This window comes from Denticeps clupeoides, chromosome 4 (assembly GCF_900700375.1).
Source record: "Denticeps clupeoides chromosome 4, fDenClu1.1, whole genome shotgun sequence".
NCBI classification, from domain to species: Eukaryota; Metazoa; Chordata; class Actinopteri; order Clupeiformes; family Denticipitidae; genus Denticeps; species Denticeps clupeoides.
The window spans coordinates 15,227,875-15,250,892 of NC_041710.1; the positions used below are offsets into that span (position 1 = coordinate 15,227,875).

The 23,018-nt window shown below is 42.5% G+C and overlaps 1 pseudogene; it reads right to left on the reverse strand.

Moving 5' to 3' along the window:
• Positions 1-21,550: 21,550 nt before the first annotated feature.
• Positions 21,551-22,268, reverse strand: LOC114788076 (ras-related protein Rap-2b-like; annotated as a pseudogene).
• Between the last annotated feature and the right edge of the window lie 750 nt (positions 22,269-23,018).

Below are 23,018 nucleotides of genomic sequence, written 5' to 3' on the forward strand. Positions count from 1 at the left end.
GACTTAATTCTATTCATCTTAAGTATCACATGCAGTATAAATAATGGGTTTCAGGAAATAAATAAATGTGAGAAAAGGGGCTCCACAGGGAACGAGCTTATGTTCTTTTGCAGCACAGCTAACCTGAAGCAGTCATGTGTTTAAAAATGTTAATGTGAGTGTTTAAATATTACTAATGATTTCAGTAGGTTCTTTTCATGACATCAACCTGAATCATTTAAGATGCCCTTTCTTTAAGATAGTCTGTGTGTGTGTGCGTGTGTGTGTTTTCTGTGTCGCACTGACTTTTTCAAGCTGCAGGACAGAGAGACACTGCAGCATTTGGCCTCTGCGGTGTTACAGCCACTCCACGCCTAACTACTTTCCACCTCAAGAACATAATCCCCGGTGTTTGGGATTAGCCTCCCAGTACAGTTTAATGGAGAGGTCTTTGACTCTGCCGCAGTGGAGTCAGTGTGCGCTTATTAATTTGGTAATGGAGGAGGGACTGCATGCACATGGCAGCTAGTGTGTACGTTTGCATCACTATTAACGTGGGGGAACAAATTTTCCTACAAATTGAGAAGGGAACATTTCTCAAAAAGGAAGGAGCCAAATTGGGTTATACATAAAACAATTAATATTCATATATCAACAAATAAATAAAAATTACAGTTTTGTGTTTCTTGGTGATTTTTTTGTGGCTTTGCCCGAGTTCATTCATGTGTACTTGGATGCTAGATCACTTGCATCATTACCTTAGCATCTGTTGCAATGACTATCCAGTCAAGTTATTTATATGAATATGCAGCACTTTCTTTCTTGTGTGATTTAAATGTTGTGAAGCCAGTACAGCCGTTATCACTAAAATGGAATCCAAATATAAGGGGAATCCCTGGGTTCACAGCTCTCCATCACTCATGTTGGTTGGTCATGATGCAAGCATTCATCCACAGAGAATGGAGAGCAAAACACAAGCTAATACATGTGTGATATTATAGTGACTGTACAATCCTCCTTCCCCAGATTAATATTATTTTCGCACTTAAATCCTGGCTCACCAAGCACATTTGGCATCATTAGTTTGGATAAATGAGCCTTTCAGATCAGATGGTCATTTTGGTGCCCCATGTCTGTGGTGCTCCTCAGTCACCATATGTTCAGAGATGGGGTTGTGAAAAGCTTTCGTTCTGCTGTAAAAAATGTAATTAGAGGAACATGCCCTTAACAACAGAGTGTCTCTAAAAAATGCAGGCTAAATCTGGCTAATTACTGATGAAGGAATGTGAATCAAGCAATTCCAATCTGCTTTACTGACCCTGTAAACCCGTATGCTACACAGTGGAACTAATGAAGCGCCAAGCTGATCACAATTCTTAGCGCTGTTTTTTCTTTAGTTAACAAGGTATGGATCCTTCTAGTCATAAATTTATGCAGACATTTCAATGCAATTCCCAACCTAACTTACTTTGTGGAAGGTACCAGAATCAATAATGCATGCTTTAGATTTACAAATTTCCACAGGAGAGACCCATGATTAAAAGCATCTTTCAGTTCCTCAGTTAATGCTCCCAACAAATCAAGATAACCACAGTGGAGACTGTTTGTCTTCCTTTCTTATTCCCCTTCTCTATTTTGATTTCAAATATAAGAACATTGTGATGCTCTGTAATAAAATAAGTAATGTAAAAACTAAAGGTAGGTTTAGTATTTAAATGAGATGATGCTCATCAATACAGGTTATAATTTGTTAGAACTAGCAAATTTACCAAAACCAAAACTATAAATTTCAGATTAGATAAGATATTTTGAATAAAAAAGTGCGGTAGTTTCAACTTCATTTAACCCTTCCTTTGTTCCTTTTGGGGACCATGCTTTGACACACTTTAACACCCTAGAAGAGCCACTCGGGTGTAAAGGGCAATCACCTGCGTCTCTCAATCGCTCATTCAGAGTTGATTGGAAGGGTCTTGGTGAGTGCACATGAGATGTAACATGAGAGGCACGCATCAAGTATTTACATAGACACCTGCCGAGGGATGATCATAATGAACTCCCAAGGTTCATAAATGATACACAACGCGGGATGGTGAGAACGAATCTATCACTCTAACACACAGCATCTCTGATACTGGACACACCACATGCCACTTGATTTAATCCCATAGTACATTTCAGCTGGTGCGGATGGGTGAGATGTGGGCCAGGAGAGGAAAATAAGCAGTGTCATTAAATGCACGACAGCAGTGCAGTTCTTGCATTTCTCAGGTGCTTCAATGTGAGGTTCTAATGTTACACACCGGGGGGGAAAAAGCTCAATCAGGTCATGCATGCGGCAAAACAGGAGATGATTTACAAATGATCTCAGCAGGTGCACGTCTGCAGCATCAGTGCAAGGGGCGTCTGCCACTGGAGACAGGCACAATTTATACAGGAATGTCCTTCATGAGTGGCTCATTAGACTTAAACAAGGGGAATAGAATGGACAGCGAATGAGGAGGAGGATGTCCATGTAAAAGGACCGAAAGACTAAAAGATATTCTATAAAATCCAAATTTCCAACCTGCCCATACACCATAAAAAACCTGGAATGTCGTCTAGAATATATTGTTTCTATATGAAATTTCACTGTTTTAATATTAAACTTTATATAAACAAATGTACGATCACAAGCAGGGGCGGTCCGACTCGTTATTGGAACTGAAATTAACCAGATAAACATATATGGGTCTTTGACCTTTTCTTGAGGATTATTACAATGTAAATTACATTTTAGTGCACAGATTTGATTAAGATTTCCTTTCTGCAATTTCGCACAACCCAGGAAAAATACTTCAGTTTGCCAGCGTGTGTGGCTTTATATAAACAGCAGACTGAAGGCATTCAGGGACTTCACAGGCTTTCACTCAAACATGTGCTCTCTTTCAGCTATCAAATAAAAGACAATACCCAAACCCCATTCTGAAGTCACTGTGACAGCCACAGCTGTGGCATCCCTCTTAACAAACATGAAAATGGCTACTGCAGCCATCTGCTGTAATCAGTCCTAAGCTTGGATCCTGACATCATATCATCATTTGTCTATGTCTACCAATGTAAAGTGCAGCCGAAAAAATGAATTATAACGTTCCCACAGCAAACAGTAGATTACAAACATTCCATGTGTCATTATCAATCTGGAAGATGTTCAAACATAACACAAAGAAATCCCAAATTGTAATTTGTGTAATATATTATATTAACCAACAACTAGCTAGTGGGCAGTGTTAGACTAGCGGTTAAGGAAGCGGCCCAGTAATCTGAAGGTTTCCGGTTCGAATCCTGAACCGCCAAGGTGCCACTGAGGAGCCACTGAGCAAAGCAGCGTCCCCACACACTGCTCCCCGGGTGCCTGTCATGGCTGCCGGCTGCTCACCAAGGGTGTGGGTTAAAAGCAGAGGACACATGTCAGTGTGTGTACTGGTTGCTGTGCTGTGTCACACAGGATGGGGGTGATTGTATCACACATATTACCACATACTTCTAAGGCACATTTATATAGATCATATTTACATATCTACACATGTATTCATATTTTACAAGGGAACCAGAGGAACTTGGCTCCCCGAAGTTTCTTATTTGATTGTGCCAGACAAGGACGGGACACACAGGAGCAATTAAAAGTTTAAGCAGATCCCTACTCTAGTGACACATATGTTTGATGTTCTCAATCTCATCTTACTTTACAAACACAAAGAAAGAAGAGAGATGAGGAGAGAGAATCACTGAAGCATTGGCCTTGATTTTGGTGCCGATAACCTGGTCTTCTTTTCGCAGTCAATTCAGTAGGTCATAAGGTGCAACTGGTTCTGTAGTCTTGGTTCAAAAACCTCATGAGCAAAATGTATTTGTTCTTAACCTCAGCATCAGCAACCTTTCCCACTCATGTAGATTCCTTCTCTACAATATCAGACGGATCCGCCCTTATCTGTCAACCCAGGCCACCCAGATACTGGTTCAGTCCTTAGTAATCTCACGACTGGACTACTGTAACTCCCTTCTAGCTGGTCTACCACTATGTACCATCCCACCTCTACAACTAATACAAAATACAGCAGCATGACTGATCTTCAACCTTCCCAAATTCTCCCACACCACCCCTCTGCTACGTTCCCTCCACTGGCTCCCAGTAGTTGCACGCATCAGGTTCAAAATACTGATGCTGGCCTACAAAGCCAAACATGGAGTAGCACCATCCTACCTCACAGCCCTTATTACACCTCGCACTGCACCTCGTATACTCCGAGCCTCCAGTACTGCTCGCCTGGTCCCTCCATCTCTGAAGGTAAAAGGAAGACATTCATCTAGACTCTTCTCCGTCTTGGCCCCTTAAGCTGCCGTTTGAAAATCACTGAGTATTTTCAAACGGCAGCTTAAGACCTTCCTCTTTAGAGAATATTTAGATGAACTTGTAAACTTCTTATTGTCGAACTTACAGAATCTACAACAGAGTGAATAAAAAGATTGTTTTCATAGTTGGGGTCCTAGTGAACCGGAATTGATCTACATTTACATTTACATTTACATTTACGGCATTTGGCAGACGCCCTTATCCAGAGCGACTTACAACGTGCTAAAGTTGCCATCGATGAAGTGATCAGTTCTCGTTCACTAGGACCCCAACTATGAATACATCTATTTTATTCACTCTGTTGTAGATTCTGTACACAAGTTCGACAACAAGAAAATTACAATTTAATCTAAATATTCTTTAAAGAGGAAGGTCTTGAGCTGTCGTTTGAAGGTGCTCAGTGACTGAGCTGTTCTGACCTCGAGGGGAAGTTCATTCCACCACCGAGGGGGCAAGACGGAGAAGAGTCTAGATGAGTGTCTTCCTTTTACCTTCAGAGATGGAGGGACCAGGCGAGCAGCACTGGAGGCTCGGAGTATACGAGGTGCAGTGCGGGGTGTAATAATACGATCTCTTCATCGATGGTAACTTGAAAGCACGTTGTTAGTCACTCTGGATAAGGGCGTCTGCCAAATGCCGTAAATGTAAATGTAAATGTATAAAAGTATTCTCTCCTCTCTAAAGAGGAAGGTCTTAAGCTGCTGTTTGAAAATACTCAGGGACTGTGCGTTTTTGACCTTGAGGGGAAGTTCATTCCACCACCTAGGGGTTAGGACAGAAAACTCTAGATCAGGGGTGGTCCTAGCTCGTTTGGGGAGCCCTGGGAAAAAACCTCTTTATTTGTGAAATAACAAGCTTGGATTGTCAATATTATGAATGAATGAAATGTGCTTTATTTGGAAGCTGCCCACCTCCCTCTCCGTTTGACAGGTGTGAGACTTCAGCCCAGCAGCAGCAGTAAGCAGGCACATGGAGGACCTTGTGCTCACATTCTGCTTGTATGGGTGTGATAGAATGTAGAGCCCAGATGCTGAATGATGCTGAAGTTAGCTCCTTCTTCAAATTGTATCTTCCACCTTAAATACTGCAGGCTGCAATAATATTTATTTTACATGTAAATGTCCATATTCATCATAAATCTATGTGCACATCCGCAAAGTTCCCAGGTCATTTTGAAAGTGAAAAATGTTTTGGGCCAGAAAGGTATTAAATTAAACTATTTCTACACATCTTATTTTACCCTTAACAAGTGAGCTTTTAAACTGTAGGGTTTATTTGTAAAAGAATGCCAATCATAAATCTAATACACATCTCCCATGAGAAATTTTCAGTGAAAAAAGTGTTGGGTAACACTTATACCAGACAGGTAACACTTGATACCATTTCTGATATTTTAGAATTTTGAGTGGGCACAGAGATCATCACCAAATACACATATAAAATGTAATTTTTTTCAGAAACAGATTTCCTGGCTGTCAGCCTCACTGAACCTTACCCCTACAAACACAACAGAGGTATTGCAGTCTGCTTAGCAGTATTTAAGGTGAAACTGACAATTCGAATAAGGTACTTACTTTAGCGCTGTGTTGTACTTTGGGAGCTGGTTAGTAGGTGCAGCTCCAGCCTGTCAGAGAATCTCTTGTAGCCCCCACAAAGCAGCAGGCCGCACCTCGCAAAATAAGAGCACCCTTACTCCCTGCAAACGGGGAATTGAAAAGCGATCGTGGCCATGAATTATGATGCCAGGGCAGCATGGACACATACAAACAAACGAAAATTCTGATGCCTATGATGCTGCCCCCACCACAGAGCTGCCCTGGGCAACCATATCAAAAACTGCCACTGATCTAGATGAGTGTCTTCCTTACTTTACTTTACTTTACTTTATTTAGCAGACGCTTTTATCCAAAGCGACTTACAAGAGGAAGACACCAGCAATTCTTGTTCGATTTCTATAGAATATTGAGTTTACAAACTAAGAGCCCTGATAAGGCTCAAACTTGTCAGTGAAGAACATGCTCAGAGATTGTTAGGTGCTAGACGAAGAAAAATTATAATGTATTTATATATTTTTGTATTGTTTGTGCAATGTGTACGCATGTGCGTGTGTAAGTGTTAGATTTGTCTGTAATATTTTTTGAACAAGAGGGTTTTCACCTGCTTCTTAAAAGTGGTGATAGTCTCGGCTAGTCGTGTGGAGGAGGGCAGGTTTTTCCACCAGCCAGGGACAACAACGGAGAACAGAGATGATTGGAATCGGAGACCCCGTGAAGAAGGAATTTTTAGTCTCCTTTCGTTTGCAGATCTGAGAGAGCATGCAGGGGTGTAGCTAGGTAGTATTGTGTTGATGTAGGAGGGCGCAGTTCCATTTACAGCCCTGTAGGCAAGTGTCAAGGATTTGAACTCAATGCGAGCAGCTACCGGGAGCCAGTGGAGGGAGGTAAGAAGAGGCGTGACATGGGTGTATTTTGGCTGATTGAAAATGAGACGGGCCGGGTCTTCCTTGTACTTATAGTTATTTCAAGGTTGTGGGCCAAGGCTTCAAGTTTTTTTTTTTCGAACGCAGTTTTAGCAGAGGTGAGTGTCAGCAAGGGCTACTCCGGGTCCGAGTTTCATGTTCGTCCTGTGTGTTCACCTGTGTATAATTGTATAAAGCTACCCTGTTCGTGTCTGCCGTTGGGTCATTGTTTGGTGATGTTTCCCTTGTCCTGTCTACCATGTATTAAACCCCTGTTTGTGCGTACAACCCCTGATGTTGTGCGTATGTGTCCTTCTTCCTTGCCATGTCCAGCCATTGTGACAGAAGGACCCGGCCAGGTTTGGATGCAGCCAATGCCACCCCGCTGAGATCCAAGGAGCTGTGGTTGACCAGGAGGATGATTCCCTGTATGGACTTTCCCCGACGCTGCCGCCTCGTCCGAATTCCAGCTACGCACCTCCGGTAATCGCCAGTTTCCTGCCCAAGTCCATGTCATGTTTTTAGCATTTCCCGCTGGCGTGACAGACTCTCGGTGGCCTATGAAACCTACCGTGGGGTCAACAAGATGTCACGCAAACCATGTTCCCCTGGCCATTCCGGAGGCGGGGATTACTGATGAATTCTTGCAGCCGGACCTCGACGACCTACGAAAGCTACCGTTGGGTCGGGGAGACCCGTCGCACAGTTCAGGTGCTCCCGGCGATAACCAAGACGAATAGAGCGGCGGATTTCCTAGCTGGAAACTGACCGGAGTGGCGGCCGCTGTGGACGGCGGACAGGATGTCGGTCCCCCATGGATGTGCCGTGCACTCGTACTTATGGACTTCCTGCCCCCCTTTCATGGACAATTTTGGGTGGCACCACGGGAGTCGTGGTGGGAGGGTAAGGTCATGATCCGGTCTGGCAGGGGCTACTCCGGGTCAGGAGCTCGGACCAGAGTTCGTCCTGTGTAATGTTCCCTGATCGTGTTCACCTGTGTATAATTGTATAAAGCTACCCTGTTGGGGTGGTAGTAGCCTAGTGGGTAACACACTCGCCTATGAACCAGGAGACCCAGGTTCAAATCCCACTTACTACCATTGTGTCCCTGAGGCAGACACTTAACCCTAAGTTGCTCCAGGGGGACTGTCCCTGTAAATACTAATTCTAAGTCGCTCTCGATAAGGGCGTCTGATAAATGCTGTAAATGTAAATGTAAATGTGTCTGTTCGCTGTCGGGTCATTGTTTGGTGATGTTACCCTTGTCCTGTCTACCATGTATTAAACCCCTGTTTTGTTACGTCCTATATGACGCATTCGTATGCGTCCTTCTTCCTTGCCATATCCAGCCATTGTGACAGTGAGGTTACTACAGAATTTGCATAGATTCTGATAATAAAACAGGACAGAGTTCAGATTTCTTATGCTACTCTTAGTTCTCTATGATTGATGCACAATGCATCAGATAGCCAGGGTGCACGGAGAGAAGCCATTTTGGGTTTGGGAGATAGTGGGCAGAGATGATCCATAGAAAGGGAAAGTGAAGAGAGGAGAGAGTTAGTGGCTGATTCCAGTGGTAACTAGTAGAATGGGAGATGTGAAAGAGTGTAAGAAGATACAGATGAAGGTGGGAAAGAGTGAAGGTTATGTCGAATGAAAGATGGATTGTGGTCAGTCTTGGATCCAGTAGGTAGAGTGAAGGTGAAGGACAAAAAGAGGTGGTCTGAGATGTGAAGTGGAATGGAAAAAAGGCCAGTATTTGGGGAGGGACAACTGAAGACAAGGCCCAGGACATTCCCTCCCTTGTGTGTGGAAGAGCTGCTTCCACACAGGAGAAAGAGTGGAGAAGTGGAAGAAGGCAAGAACATTGGCGTTTGTCTAGTGGAAGGCTGAGTTAGAGGGGGGTCTATGGGAAAATTGCTACATGATAGTTAGGAGCCAGTATCCCAACCTGTCCCAGTTTTCCTAGAAGTGTGGGGGAAACTATAGGCAGAAGAGAGAGCAGCAGGAATTCTGAGGGGATATCCAAGTATTGATTAATGCCAAATGTCCAGGAAGTGGAGAGTATGGGCAGAGATTAAGTCAGTTTTTAAACAGCAGACTGGCAGTTCCAGAACCCACCTACCACCCTGGTTTGAGAAGTTGATGAAGGGGGTAAATGAGGTTGCTGGTAATACAGTCTCTGCAGTTTGAATAAGGTTTCATAAGACTGTAAGAGATTATTGAGATAGTTACTGGGATAGGTTGATAATTCTGCACAAAAACACAATCTACCTTTGATTTACACCCAACAATTGTTAATCCTACAATTGATCTTATAAGACAGTAGACAAAGTCTAGATTCCTACCTTTTTAGAAGAGGTGGATACAAAGGCCTGGTTGACACCATCACTGGCATGTACCACCCTCACGAGTCCGCTGAAGCATGCACACCTTAAGAGTGATTTTGTCAAAGACACTTTCTGCGCACACCACAGCCAAAGATAAGTTTGATCTTTGATCTTTCCAGGGCATGATCCATTATTGCATGACTAATAGAAACAAAGCATCAAAGTGGGCTCTGAAACCAAGATGGAGGAGAGGTTAATTATAGAAGTAATTATAAGATAATTATAACTGTTTAATTCAACTGTACCATTTTACAGGAACACTGCAAAGAAGGTGGTATTCTGGATTAGGCATTGACCATTGCTTATTGTTTATGAAGTGCTAAGAGAATGAAAATTAAATAGATAAATTAAATAATAACTAGTCATGAATAATGTAAAATGGGACACTAAAACATCATGAATATATTCTATATGACATGAGTTATAAAAATGCTAAATAAAACATTATTAATTAATTCAATGTGCTATTTGGCACAGTCAGCACATTATGAATCTGTCAGTCTGACCCATCAAAGTAAGTGGGTGGGACTGATGCTGATCTAGCCTGATCTTGTCCAGACGATTGGTTTGGATACTTTCTAACATTGTGCCACCATTCATGTGTTATTTTCCAGCAGAGCTGGTAAGAAACATTGTAAGACACGGTAGGACTCTGCACATAGCACCACATAATTATTGGCAGTATATAACAGAAATTGCACATGATAACTATAAACCTGCTTTTCAGTTTGTTAACTGAAATAATTATGTATATTTACAAAATGGTGGTGGTTGTAGTCTAGTGGATAATACACCTGTCCATGAACCAGAGGCAATGATCAGGTTAAGAATATCCATTCATAGTAATGCTACTATTTTAATAGGGTAATTAATTTAAATAGGGTAATTAGATGTAATGAATTCAAGTGAATTGTAATCTTCCCAACACTAGTGCAAATTAACGGCATTGTTTGGCTAGCCATCATTTTAAAAGATGTTCTCTATGCTTTAGATAGATTTTTACCAGTAGAATGATTATTGATAGAGTCATACCATAAATCACAAGCTAGCATTAGTACTGTGATGCCCCGGTGGCACTGGGCTCTCCCTGTTCACCTGAGTATTGAGTCCTGATCACTCACAGCTTCTGCTCATTAGGCTCGAGTGATCAGAATGCTTTAACAGTGTACCTGCACAACACACCGGTTGTCCTGCATTGTGTTGTAAGCCATGGACTTTTTTTAGATTCATGTCTATTTTGGCTACTGAGACATTTTCTTTTTCATTTATTAAACCTCACCATTCTTTCAACATAATGCTGAGTGTGTGCTCCTCTGTGGCAAGTGCTAAGTGGGATGGATAAAATATTCAAAAAAGAAATAAAAGAATTGAAGAACATGGGCATGAACATCTGTTGTGCAACAGTGCAAATGTATGAAAACTATTAATTTGAATAAAGTTAAATAGCAACATAGTTTAAATCAGGACATATGCACACATTAAACAATATTACTATATAATATTATAATCTCTAAAATAAAATAAAGGCACATTGTTAGGCTTGTCGTAAAGCATATTATAATAATAAACATTTTATGAACTTACAAATAATTTTTACTACTAGTTTTGTCTTCTAGACATGTTCATTCAGTTGTACCTTGTTGAATCACAGCAGTAGTAGTAAAGTAAAACATTCACAGCTCTTTCTCTCATCATTAATGCTGGGGGACACATTATGCTTCAAACTAATATTAGAGCAGTCCGTTTGTTTGTGGAGGCCTGGGACAGCTCCGAGCTGGAACAGGGGAGAGCATGGACCACCAGGGTTCAATAAAAGAGCCCGGGAGTGATTTAGTAAAGAAGGGAGCAGCAGAGCAGCGAGGGGCATGACGGGAATCCAAACAACCTGCCGCAAAGATTAGTCTGCTCCATTGTGAGAAACATGCTGAGCCCCAACCTCCCATGTGACAACGACACATTAAGCTTTTTCCTCAGGCAACACATTCAGCAAGACAACAGGGCGGCTTAGACAAACAAACACACTCCAGCAACCTGTGGGAACAAACACACACAACATATATTCAGAATAAATACACTGCAGCTGGCATTGACACATAGACTCGTACACGTACATTTAATTATGGCAAATTTTCCTAAACTTCTTCATTCATTCTTCAAACATTCAGCAGCGCTATTTAATAACATTTGGTAAATTATGTAATTTGGTTTATATCAAAATAGTAAAAAATGAGGTGGTCAAAATTAGCCCCATTTGAATACTTGCTTTCAAAACAGTTACAGTAATTAACCAATCAGCTTCGAAACCACACCAGTACAGTCAATTGGCTTCCTAACAATATTCAATCAGCATAAAAAGGTGGGAGATGGGAGATGGTAAAGGTAAGGTAAAGATAAAGGTAGAGATAAGTTTTGGAAGTCTGTTCTTTGGTCTGATGGGACTTGACTGGAACTGTTTGGGTACATGGATGAATTCATGGGAGAAAAGGGAGAGCCCATCATCCCTAGGAACACAGTACCCACAGTTAAATATCTATCATGCTGTGGGGCTGTTTTGCAGCCTCAGGCATAGGTGGCCTTGTTCGAGTGCATGGCATCATGAAAATTATGGTGACATTTTGAGGCAAAATACAGAAAAATCTGATGGTAGTCTAGGGTTAGGTCATCGCTGGGTCTTCAAAAAAGACAATGACCCAAAGCATTCATCAAAATTAGTCCCAAAGTTCCTTAAGGATATCTAAAGCAAGATCCTGATGTGGACCGCACAGACCATGATCAAGCCTTTTGAGAATTTGCATCGAGTGAATGTCCATGCAATTTGGACCAGCTAGAACATTTTGCAATGGAAATATGGGCCAAAATCCCCCAGGAGATCTATGCCTCCTAGTAAAGAACTACTCTAATGTCCACGGGTGAGACTGTTGTCAGTTGTGGCTCAGAAAGGGTATTGGCTATTAATGACCAGAGGACTAATAATTTTGGATGTCTCATTCTTGTATCAACTCAGTGTATCAAAACAATAATCTAAGTGGACATTGTTATTTATAGAGAATTTGTTTCCAAAATTAAACACTTGTTGTTAATGGTCATTTTCATGGAGAAATCAAGAGTGTGATTTTGGTCTCAACTGTATTTTGAATTGTTATAGTCTCTGAAGGTAAACTCATCACGGTCTCAGTGTGTCTAGTAGTCCACACACATCTGTGGTACAATAAAACTATTCTGTAATTTTACGCTGTCACTGTTACAACATGTAGTCTTTAATTTAACACTGATGAAGGTGGACCAGTGTAAACTCAGTGTTTGCTGCCAATTGTTGGATTGACAAAGTATTGCACAAAGGCTGTGAATACTTATGTATACTTTTTTGCTTTTTCATTTTAATACATTTAAATGTCATTATAAGATGTTGTGTGTAGAATTCTGAGGACAAAAAGGAATTTGATCCATTTTGGAATAAGGCAGTAACATGCATGGATGCACTGTAAATGTTCACTCCAATGTGCGATGATGAAATTAGGAATGCCATGCATCATGATTCAAATAAATTCTGTGTCTTGCAAAAGTCCCTGGTCTTAGTACAGGGCATATGTAGTCATGCCAAGATCTCAACTATTCAAATCAATGGTCTGATATAATATATAAGTGGTCTTTATTGTGCAGTACAAACCAGCATCCTTGTCCTAAGAGCAGAATGAAGCCTCAAAAAAATGTACCATAAAATCTGCAAGTAACTGTTATGAAAATGCACATGCATCTGTAATGTCCCAATCTGGAATTTCTCAAAAAGGGTCCAGTTATGATTCTAGGCAGGTACATAAACAGAATGACAAAACAACAAAAGAAGAAGACAAGACAAAAACCAATATTGATTCTACACAGCAACACATGCCTTATCTAAAATGTTGGGATCATTTAAAACAGGCAGTATATACGTAAAATATTGCACAATTATGCAAAATGCTGTTAAAATAATGTATTTCTATGAAAGGCATGCGTGTACTCTATGGAAGAACATTTATTGATGCATTTTCACATGTGATTCACAGCTAACCTTCTCTGTACTGTATTTCTTATATCTATTCAAATTCAATTTTTATTTGTCTTACACAGTATGATATGCTGTGAAATGCTTTTGCGACTGCTACAGACCTCAATATTGCAAAAATTCCAAGTATTCAAGTGGAACCAATGTGAAAATATTGCATAACCAAATATTACAATTTTATGTTTTTAGACATAAAATATGTGTAACAGGTAGGTTGAAGGTGTGCACATGTGTAAAGTAAAGTGAAAGTAAAGTGAAAATTTGTGCAAAATTCTGGGGGGATTGAGCCCAGTAGTGAATGAAAGGTAATCTGTAGGAACTTGATCAATGAGGTAGTTTGAAGTTGTTGTTTTTTTAAAGCAATACCAACTCATGTCCTGTAGTAAAGCTTTTGGCCTTGTATGCACCCATAGTTGTTTCTCATTTTGATCCTGTGATTTTTTCCTCTCCTCTCCCCTCCAGACATCAGAGATGTCTTTTGCTTCGACCTTCAGCAGTGTTGTAACATTTGTCTTGGAATCTGTGCCCCCATGATAATAATACAAAAAATTGTACTAGAATTTGAACTGCACTGTCATGACATGTATTTGGTAATGAAACATAGCCTACACCTGAAATAATTACAATGCAACTGTGAGTTGTTTTCCAGCATTATTTAAGCCTTGTACCATTTATCTTAAGAAGAAGAAGAAGATCTTTTGCTGGTTGCTGTGAGTGGTGAGTAACTGGCATGTTGCACCCAGGAGTCACGTGATTGAGAAGCAGCTGATTATGACTGTGAACAGCACAGAGTTGCAGCGAATAACTTGCCTGACACCTACTGTTTGTGTAATGTTCCTACATTGTGCAATTTCCAGAGGCACAGTCACAGACAGCATTTTACAGCATTATGAAAGATATTTGTATAAATATGAAATAAATCCTCTCTTACTTGTAAACAAGTGTAAGATATGACCTCACAAGGTGCAATTACATAGCAATTAGAAGTGAAGTTCTTTACTTGCTCTGAATAACACAAAAAGAAAAAAACGTGAAAAGTTACCATGTGAATAAAATAATTTTTGGACAAACCTAATTGCATTAAGGCCACTTACGCTGGTAATTGTGGGTTTCTTGTCGATATCTGATGGCATCCCTGCTGTCCAATTATACAGCGTGGTCTACAATTTCAATTGAAAGGACCTCGCTGTGTACTAATTGGCAATTCTCTTTTAGTCCTGCACATCACTAATGTGAATACGAAATGACACAACGTACAATATACCGGAGGAGCGGAATATTGCATGGTTGTCAGTCTGGCTGCATGTGATCGGGTTGCCATTGTGAAAAGGCAACAAAAACGCTCCGCCAGCAGAGGGCGTATTCTAACATTTTTCAGTTTAAAATAACGCAAAAAAAAAAGAAACGTTTCATGTTTCTGGACATCAGCAATGACCTCATTCTGTAAATGAATCTGAACAATTTAGCTCTTTATGCTTATTCAAAACAAATGTGCCATGCTGGACACGTCTGCATTAGAATTGCAGTGTATCTGTTGTGTTGCACCCACCCACACACACACACAGCCTCATCCATGCATTTGCAGTGATCAGTTGGATGTGTAGAACTGAATTTTCTCTCTCTGTCCTCAGATCTCTGCCACCTACTCACTACCCTTTCAGTGGCAGACAAAGAGTTCACGTCTATTTCAGTTCCTCAATGAAGGCTCTGACGCACACACACACACATACACACACACACACACACACAGAGGCTGTCAGCGGCGATGCAGCTAGCAGTGAATCACATGCTAGCATGGAAAAAGATACGTATGAAGCCTTCATATTTCTTGCCGCAGAATTTGTGCAAATTAAATAATACAGATGATGATGATGGCTGACGCTGCAATTTTCATCTACAGTTTCATCACAAGTTGCGTTATGCTGTCATTATTAGGAAGACCATCTGAAAAAGTTCTAACACGGACCAAAGCAAACATGAAACATGCAAGATTTATCTACTTCCTGTGCAAAGTGTAATGGCAGGAAATGTTTCAGAGAACTTCCTGCTTCTGCATTTGTGTGTCACTTGTGTGCATTTGTTTCTAACAGCTGCTTTAATGTGCTTTGAATGTGCATGGATGAATCAGGAAGCGCAAAAAACATTATTACAAAATGTCTTACAAAGGCTTAAAACAACACCAAGGCATTTTCATATATGCAGATGAAATGGAATGTAGAGGATCTTCAGTGGAGCCATTATCCATCCATGCATTTTCCAAATGTAACTCATACAAGTCAAGGCCTTCTTAAATGAGGAATGGTACATACTATGCATGTATTTGGACCGTAGGAAGAATTCAGGACACCCAGAGAAAATGTGCAATGTGACAGCATACAAACTCCATGCAATTTCACCAATGCTCAAAAAAATACTTTTCTCACTGAACTGGATCTTCGTCAAACAATCATAGCAACAATTAACCTCAGTCCTGACGTCCTGAATTTGTTCATCTCATGATGTGAGGCCCAGAAATCAAGAGACTAATCTCAGAAACAAAATTCTTAAGCCTCAGACAAACAGGGACAGTGTTTGATGTTGACTTGGCAGAGTTTTGTGAGGAAGGGCAGATGATCCTTACAATGATAAGGCATTTTGCTCAGAGGGGCATCTGTTGCCGAAGCTGACATTAATAAATAGCTGTGGCAATCGAGAGTGATGTGGTTATGGTCATATGACCTACTTACCACTCTGCTCTAAACTAAATTAGACTTAAGTAAATGTGCTCTCACAGACACACTCACACATGCCCAGTCTCCTTAAAATACTGCCGTTTCACATCCAGTTGTGGTGTTTGTGCAAATCCGGTAAAAGTCTACAGATGGGAAATATTGGGATTTCCCATGAAGTTTGGCCATTTGAAAAACCCAACCCAAGCAAACATCTTCAATTCTTTGGTTCATTTAGCAAGAAACTGTAATAAAAGAGTCAATGAGCAATATTTTAATAGTGCTTGGCAGGATGCAAGGGTCAAGTTGTCCAACATCACATCATGAATACACAGTATGCCTGAATTTCCCAATGCTATAATTGACATAGAATGTAAGGCTTGTTTACTGACATTGATAAATAAAAGTGAGAAAGGACTGGTTGCTGGGTCTGCTTTTCTTGGTGAGATGAAATTTAGAACAGAAAACTAACTTTAATGTTCAAAATTGGTGGAGCTCGTGAGAACAGCGTTTCGCAATAGACCAGAAAATAGACTAGACTAGAAAAATATCAAAATATCAAAATATCAAAATCCTTCTGTTTATTTGGTCATAATAACACTTGTCTTTATGGGGCCATGAGTTACCGTTACCAAACCGAATATGTTGATCCTTTTTCAGCACTTTAATTGAAGAATTCTAATTGGTGTCCAAGTGAATTCATGCACTTGCAACCAGTGCACTCCATCTAACAGAGAGCATCCAAAATATGCCCCATGTGTGTCCTCTGGATTAATGGAAATGAATGCATGATGTGATAAAAAAAATAAAGGGAAAGTGGATGTTGGATTTGACTGGAGGCATGCATGTCTTACGTAATTCCTTAAAGATTCGGTCAGTAGGCCATCTACACCACAGCGCACCACAGGAGAGTTAAGGGGAAAAGGAAGTCTCTATCTCACACGCCCTTCCTTCCCCTACCCCAGGGCCACAGTTCACAGCTACCATGCAAAACCACCCGATGACCCAACAAGACACAGGCGACACTATGTGCTGTCATTGAGGAAATTTGCCTGCAACATTTCTGCAAGAAGTTCTGTAAAGAAACTCAGCCTACCGCAGAAACAAGTGTCTGCACATTTGACAGCCTTCTCTTATAAATGGAAGTGACATTCAGTGTGGGAGAGGTGTCACATTTTAAAGAGGCAGTCGAAGGCATTTGTATCTCACAGCTATTCTTGGGAATCAGCACACAGACAAAAAGAACAAGAAAGACAGAGTTATGAACAGCTTAGAGAATCAACCATTCTCTCTTCCTCCGAATCTCTCGGGTGGATCCCAGTGAAATTCCCCGGAGTCAGGAGAGATGGAAGGACTCGAAAGCTTTGAGCAGGATGTGATGGTTGTAGTGTGACAGTTGTTCAGCTTCCTGTGCAAAAGGCATTGACACAGCGACAGGAAACAGAGAGAAAAAGATCAACAGCGTACACTCCTTTACCTGCAGTGAAAGAGAGGGCATTTACTGAGGATGTCACAAAGACCAGCAAAATTAAAGTCCCTGATGCATCTTTCTCTGGGTGTTGATGAAATTCATCTTTCAGTCTCATGATTTTAATTCTGGAACATATGTGTTGTGTATGGACCCCCTACAGGTTTTATATACAATGAGTCTGGAAAGTATTCACAGCACATCACTTTTTCCACATTTTGTTATGTTACAGTCTTATTCCAAAATGGATTATATGGACTTTTCCTTCAGAATTCTACACACAACAATGTACATGTACATAACTATTCACGGCTGTTGCTCAATACTTTGTTGATGCACTATTGGCGTCACCCTTAGTGCGCAATGGGCAGCCATGACAGGCACCTGGGGCGCAGTGTCTGGGGACGGTGCTTTGCTCAGTGGCACCTTTGCGGCCTCAGGATTCTAACCGGCGCTGCCTTACCCGCTAAGCCACCCCTGCCATATGTCAAAACTTGGCACACACCTTGGCCCATCCTCTTGCAACACCTCTCAAGCTTGGTTGGATGGGACATGTTTGTGCAGCCATTTTAAAATCTCTCCAGAGATTTCAAGTCTGAAGTCTCAGGACAACTCAGGACCATTCACAAAGATGTCCTGAAGCAACTCCTTTGATATTTTGGCTGTGTGTTTAGGGTCGATGTCCTGCTGAAAGAGTACAAGAGCACTCTGGAGCAGGTGTTCATTCTGCAGCTTTTCATCCATCATTTGCCAGGGCAGTATTGGCCTAGTGGTTAAGGAAAAGGCTACATAATCAGCAGGTTGCTGGTTCGAATCCCAATTAGTCTCCCAGTTTCTCCTTCAGGTGCCTTTTGGAAAACTCAAGACGAGCTGCCATGTGCCTTTTACTAAGGAGTGGGTTGTCTGAACACTCACCATACAGGCCTGATTGGTGGATTGCTGCAGAGATGGTTTTCTTTCTAGAAGGCTCTCCTCAGTCCATAGAGGACCTCTGGAGTGACCATCAGGTTCTTGGTCACCTCCCTTCTCCCTCAATTTAGGTGGCAGGCCAGCTCTAGGAAGAGTCCTGGTGGTTTTGAACTTCTTCCACTTACAGATGATGGAGGCGATTGTACTTATTGGGACCTTCAAAGCAGCAGTAACCTTTTCCAGATTTGTGCCTCAAGACAATTCCTTTGACTTTATGCTTGGTTTGTGCTCTGACAAGAACTGTCAACTGTGGGACCTTATATAGACAGTGTGTGTCTTTCTAAATTATGTCCAATCAACTGTTTTTCCACAGCAATTAAGCTGAAGAAACATCTCAAGGATGGTCAAGGGAAAAAGGAGGCACCTGAGCTCAATTGGCAAAATTGAATACTTATGTGCTTTTTTTCACATTGTCATTATGGGTTGTTGTGTGTACAATTCTGAGGAAAAATTATTTATTTAATCAGTTTTGGAATTAGGCTGTGATGTAAATACCTTTTGGATGCACTGTAAATATCTAAATATTGGAGCAGTGGTGGCCTAACAGTTAAGGAAGTGGCCCCGTAATCAGAAGGTTGCCGTCCCCACACGCTGCTCCCTGGGTGCCTGTCATGGCTGCCCACTGCTCAACAAGGGTGATGGTTACAAGCAGAGGACACATTTCGTTGTGTCACCATGGGCTGTGCTGTAGTGTTTCACAATGACAATCACTTCACTTAAATACACAAAAACACATTCTCATGCAGACAGAACAAAGAGTTACAGGTGTCTGAGCACGATTCAGGTCATTTCAGCTACTGCAGTAGGACAATGATGAGGATTTCAGAAAAAATCTGAAAGGTTTCAGAAACTGATGATCCTCAGAACGCAAATGAAGATTATATCATGCCACACCTTCCACCAGTGTTATATTACTGATGTCAAGCTATATAGAATATATGCTGTACATGTCATGCTGCACATTTTTTATTGTTCTGCCACCATCCCCATATGTGGAGGCAGCATTAAAAACCAGCCTGATATGGAAGAGCTGGTGAGCCATTCTCAAAAAAAAAAAAAAAAAAGAAGAAGAATCCTGATTAGCCCATCTGGAGTGACAGAAACCCTCACATTACACAAATCCTATTTTCTGTGCTGCAGAGGGTGAGCAGGGATGTATGTATAATGAGAAGACCGCTGCAATGTTTGATTAAGCACAGGAGAGGACAGTTAAATAAATGACATGGTTACCAAAGTTGTTTATTTCTTTTATTCTATTTTACCGTACCTTCCACATTCCTCCTCAGTATCTTAGCAGCACACTTACGTAGATTCTTTACAGAGGGAAAAAAATAAGGAGAGGTTGTATTTGCTGATTTAGGGCATGTCATAGCATGTTAGTCACAAAGCAAAAGGTCAGGGGGGGTTTTATCAGGAAGAAGTGTCTTCCTGATGAGAGGAAACCACATGACCACCCCCCTCCTTAGGGCCGAAGCTACATTAGCTGCTTGGCTTAGCAGGATATTCTGGTCCGGCCTTGGGAACGGCAATCAATTCTTTCACACAACCCCTCTCTCTGTGCCTTTTGCACTTTCGGAGTGAGGTCCACGGGTACAATCAACCCTGCGATTAAACGTCTGTGGTTCTAAAGTGGCCATAATCCATCTAATGAGAAATGAAGGTTCTACACAACCTGGAGAACGTGATTTACCCTGCAATCCCACAGCCCTCACAATAAGACAGTGCGTCCAGACTGAGCATTATTGCACCCAGCCAGACGTACGTGTCTGTGTGTGTGTGTGTGTGTGTGTGTGTGTGTCAGCGTGTGCGCCCACTCTCTCCTGCAGCTCAGAGCCGGGGCTCTCAAGCTGAAAGCTCCCTCTGTGTCTCTCTTCAGAAAACATGTGGAATGAAAGGGGAGGTCACACCCCCACACTGCCTCCTCCATCCTACGAAGAGTGCACCCAGCATCCCACTGGCAGCTCCTAAAGCCTGTTTACAGCTCAGGCCCGTTTCACTGGCACGGTTCGAGACAGGCAGGAACCAATAAAAAAATCTAAACTGCCAGGCTTCAGCCTCCTACTCCACGCTTTACACAGAGCTTCCCAGCAACGCGCCACACGTTTAGGTTGCTTGTTTCAGTTCAACCCAGAAACAGAAGCATAACTGAGCATGATATAATGATAAACTGCACAACCATCACCCCATTCAGAAAAAGGCATGCATCTTTTATTGGTCACAGTCACAAAAAGGGGTAGAAAATAAAAACAAAACTATTAAACTATGGGAACCTAAAGTAGGCCTACACACAATTCCAAGACATCAGTAACGTGTAGTTAAATTGTAAAAACCTCACTTTGACTAAAATGCAACAAGGCACGTCTTCCCCATCAGCACACACCTACCCCGGGTTAAAAAAAAAAAAAAAAAAGCACAAGCATTTTTCATATGAAACAAAGTTTTGTATTCCAAAAAGTTATTTGTACAAGACGAGTAGCAGACACCAGGCTGGACTAGTCAAAATTTACCAGAGAAAAAAAAATACAGCTTTACACAAAAAAAAAAAAAAAAAAAAAAATTTTAAAAAGCAAACCTTTACAAAAGTGGCTTTTGTTTTTCAAACCAGACTGAGATGCTAAGAGTTTTTTGGTGTATGGTCATCAAAATGCAAGTACCGCTGAGGTTCACTTCCAAACACACGCAAAAAAAACATATGCATGGGGGCCTTTTCATGACCTTTGGGGGTCACCACGTAAATCGCAGTCATTGTGATGCACTCCAGGTTGGCACTCGAGGAGCAGTTTTGTGTGTTTTGTTTTTTTCCCCTTCTCATATCAAGAAGGCACTTCTAAAACAGTCCAGTCTCAACACCGGGGGCCAAAGGTAGCTCCAAGTCACATGGCAAGCAAAGCTGGGACCCCTTGGTCGAACTCATGCGCACCTTGAAACATTTTGTGGCATTTGACGCAATAAGGTGCGTTCAATCAACACTGGTCTCACGCAAGCATCTGGCATGTCTGCTGCACACCATGCTATGGATTATAGTTTTTTTTTTTTTTTTTTTTTTCTTTCAAGACGACTTAAAAGTAATGCTAAAAAATAACAATAATAATAGTAAGAAGAAAAAAAAACGAAGTCACGAATCGTTTAATAAAGGAAGAAATGATGGGAGTTGAGGACCTCGGTTTCAGGCACCCAGGACGCGCCACATCTGAACATTCGAGCGATGGAGAACATTGTAGTCTTCTTGTCTCGTCCCACGTTTCGCAGGGTGAAGGGACAGGGGAGGTGGGCCACCCCACCAGGCCCTACAGTAACGCGCAGGAGCAGCACTGGTCCTTCCCTCGCGGGGTCGTGCTGTAGTTCATCTGCCGGACGATCTCTGCGAACAGCTCGTCCACCGAGCTCCGGCTCTTGGCCGACGTCTCCATGAAGGGACAGCTCCAGCCGTCGGCCAGCGCCTTGCCCTCGCCGGAAGGGACCTCCCTTTCGCTCTCCAGGTCCAACTTGTTGCCCACCAGGATCATGGGGACGCGCTCGTACCGCTTGACGCGGATGATCTGGTCCCGCATGGGCTTGATGTCCTGGAAGCTCTGCTGGTTGACCAGGCTGTAGACCAAGATGAAGCCCTGGCCGTTCTTGATGTACAGGTCCCGCATGGACGCGAACTGCTCGGTGCCCGCGGTTGTCCAGGATCTCCAGCACCGACGGGGACGAGTCCACCTCGATCTCCTTCCTGTAGAAATCCTCTATTGTCGGGTCGTATTTTTCTATGAACGAGCCCGTGACGAACTGGACGGTCAGCGCCGACTTGCCCACCCCTCCGGAGCCCAAGACCACCACCTTATACTCCCTCATGGCTCCCGGGCGAGCCGACCTACCGGCAGCTTCCTGGGCGGCTGCTTCCACTAGGAGGGCGACTCGAACCGGGCGCACCGTTTACCAGCCCAGTCCGCCCTTCCGGAAGACGGGCGCCTCGGGGCTCCGCGGCGAAATCCACGAACGCGAGGATCCCGGGCCAGCATGTGTCGGCGGTCACATCTCAACACGACCCCCCTCCTCCTCTTCCTCTTCCTCGCGTCCCTTTCTTCTCCCCCCTCGGTCTTCTGCCCGCGTTTTTGTATTCTGCGCCTGGCCGCTGGCAGCGTGATCGCCGCTCGCCTCGCCGCCACTTCCTGCCCACACCAGGCGGCGTCACGTGACGCGCGCACGGCTAGTTCCGTTTAAAGGCGCAGCCGCCGCCCCGCGCGTTTATGCGGAGGCCGCGCTTTTCGCGTTCGATAACGCGCGACGCGGGTGTAGCGCGGCGTGACGCGACGGTGAACCACCTTGGCCAGTTCGTCGCCTTTATCCCCGGCAGCCCGCGCTACTCAAAGCCTTGCAAGCTGGGTTGCCCGGTGGGCTGCTTTTCACCCCAGAACAGGCAACGTAGGAACCTTACGCTCACGCATTTCTCTGCTTCCACTGTAAACTAGTGTAGTAATAACTATTAACTAGTGGTAAGCAGATAAATACACGTGGGATTGTTGGTTGACCAGTGACCTCCATGGATGTACTGTATAAAATTCTTGTTTCTTTCTTCTTCTTCCTCCCTACAGTAGCATTGCATTGTATTGCAGAGTGGGCAATATA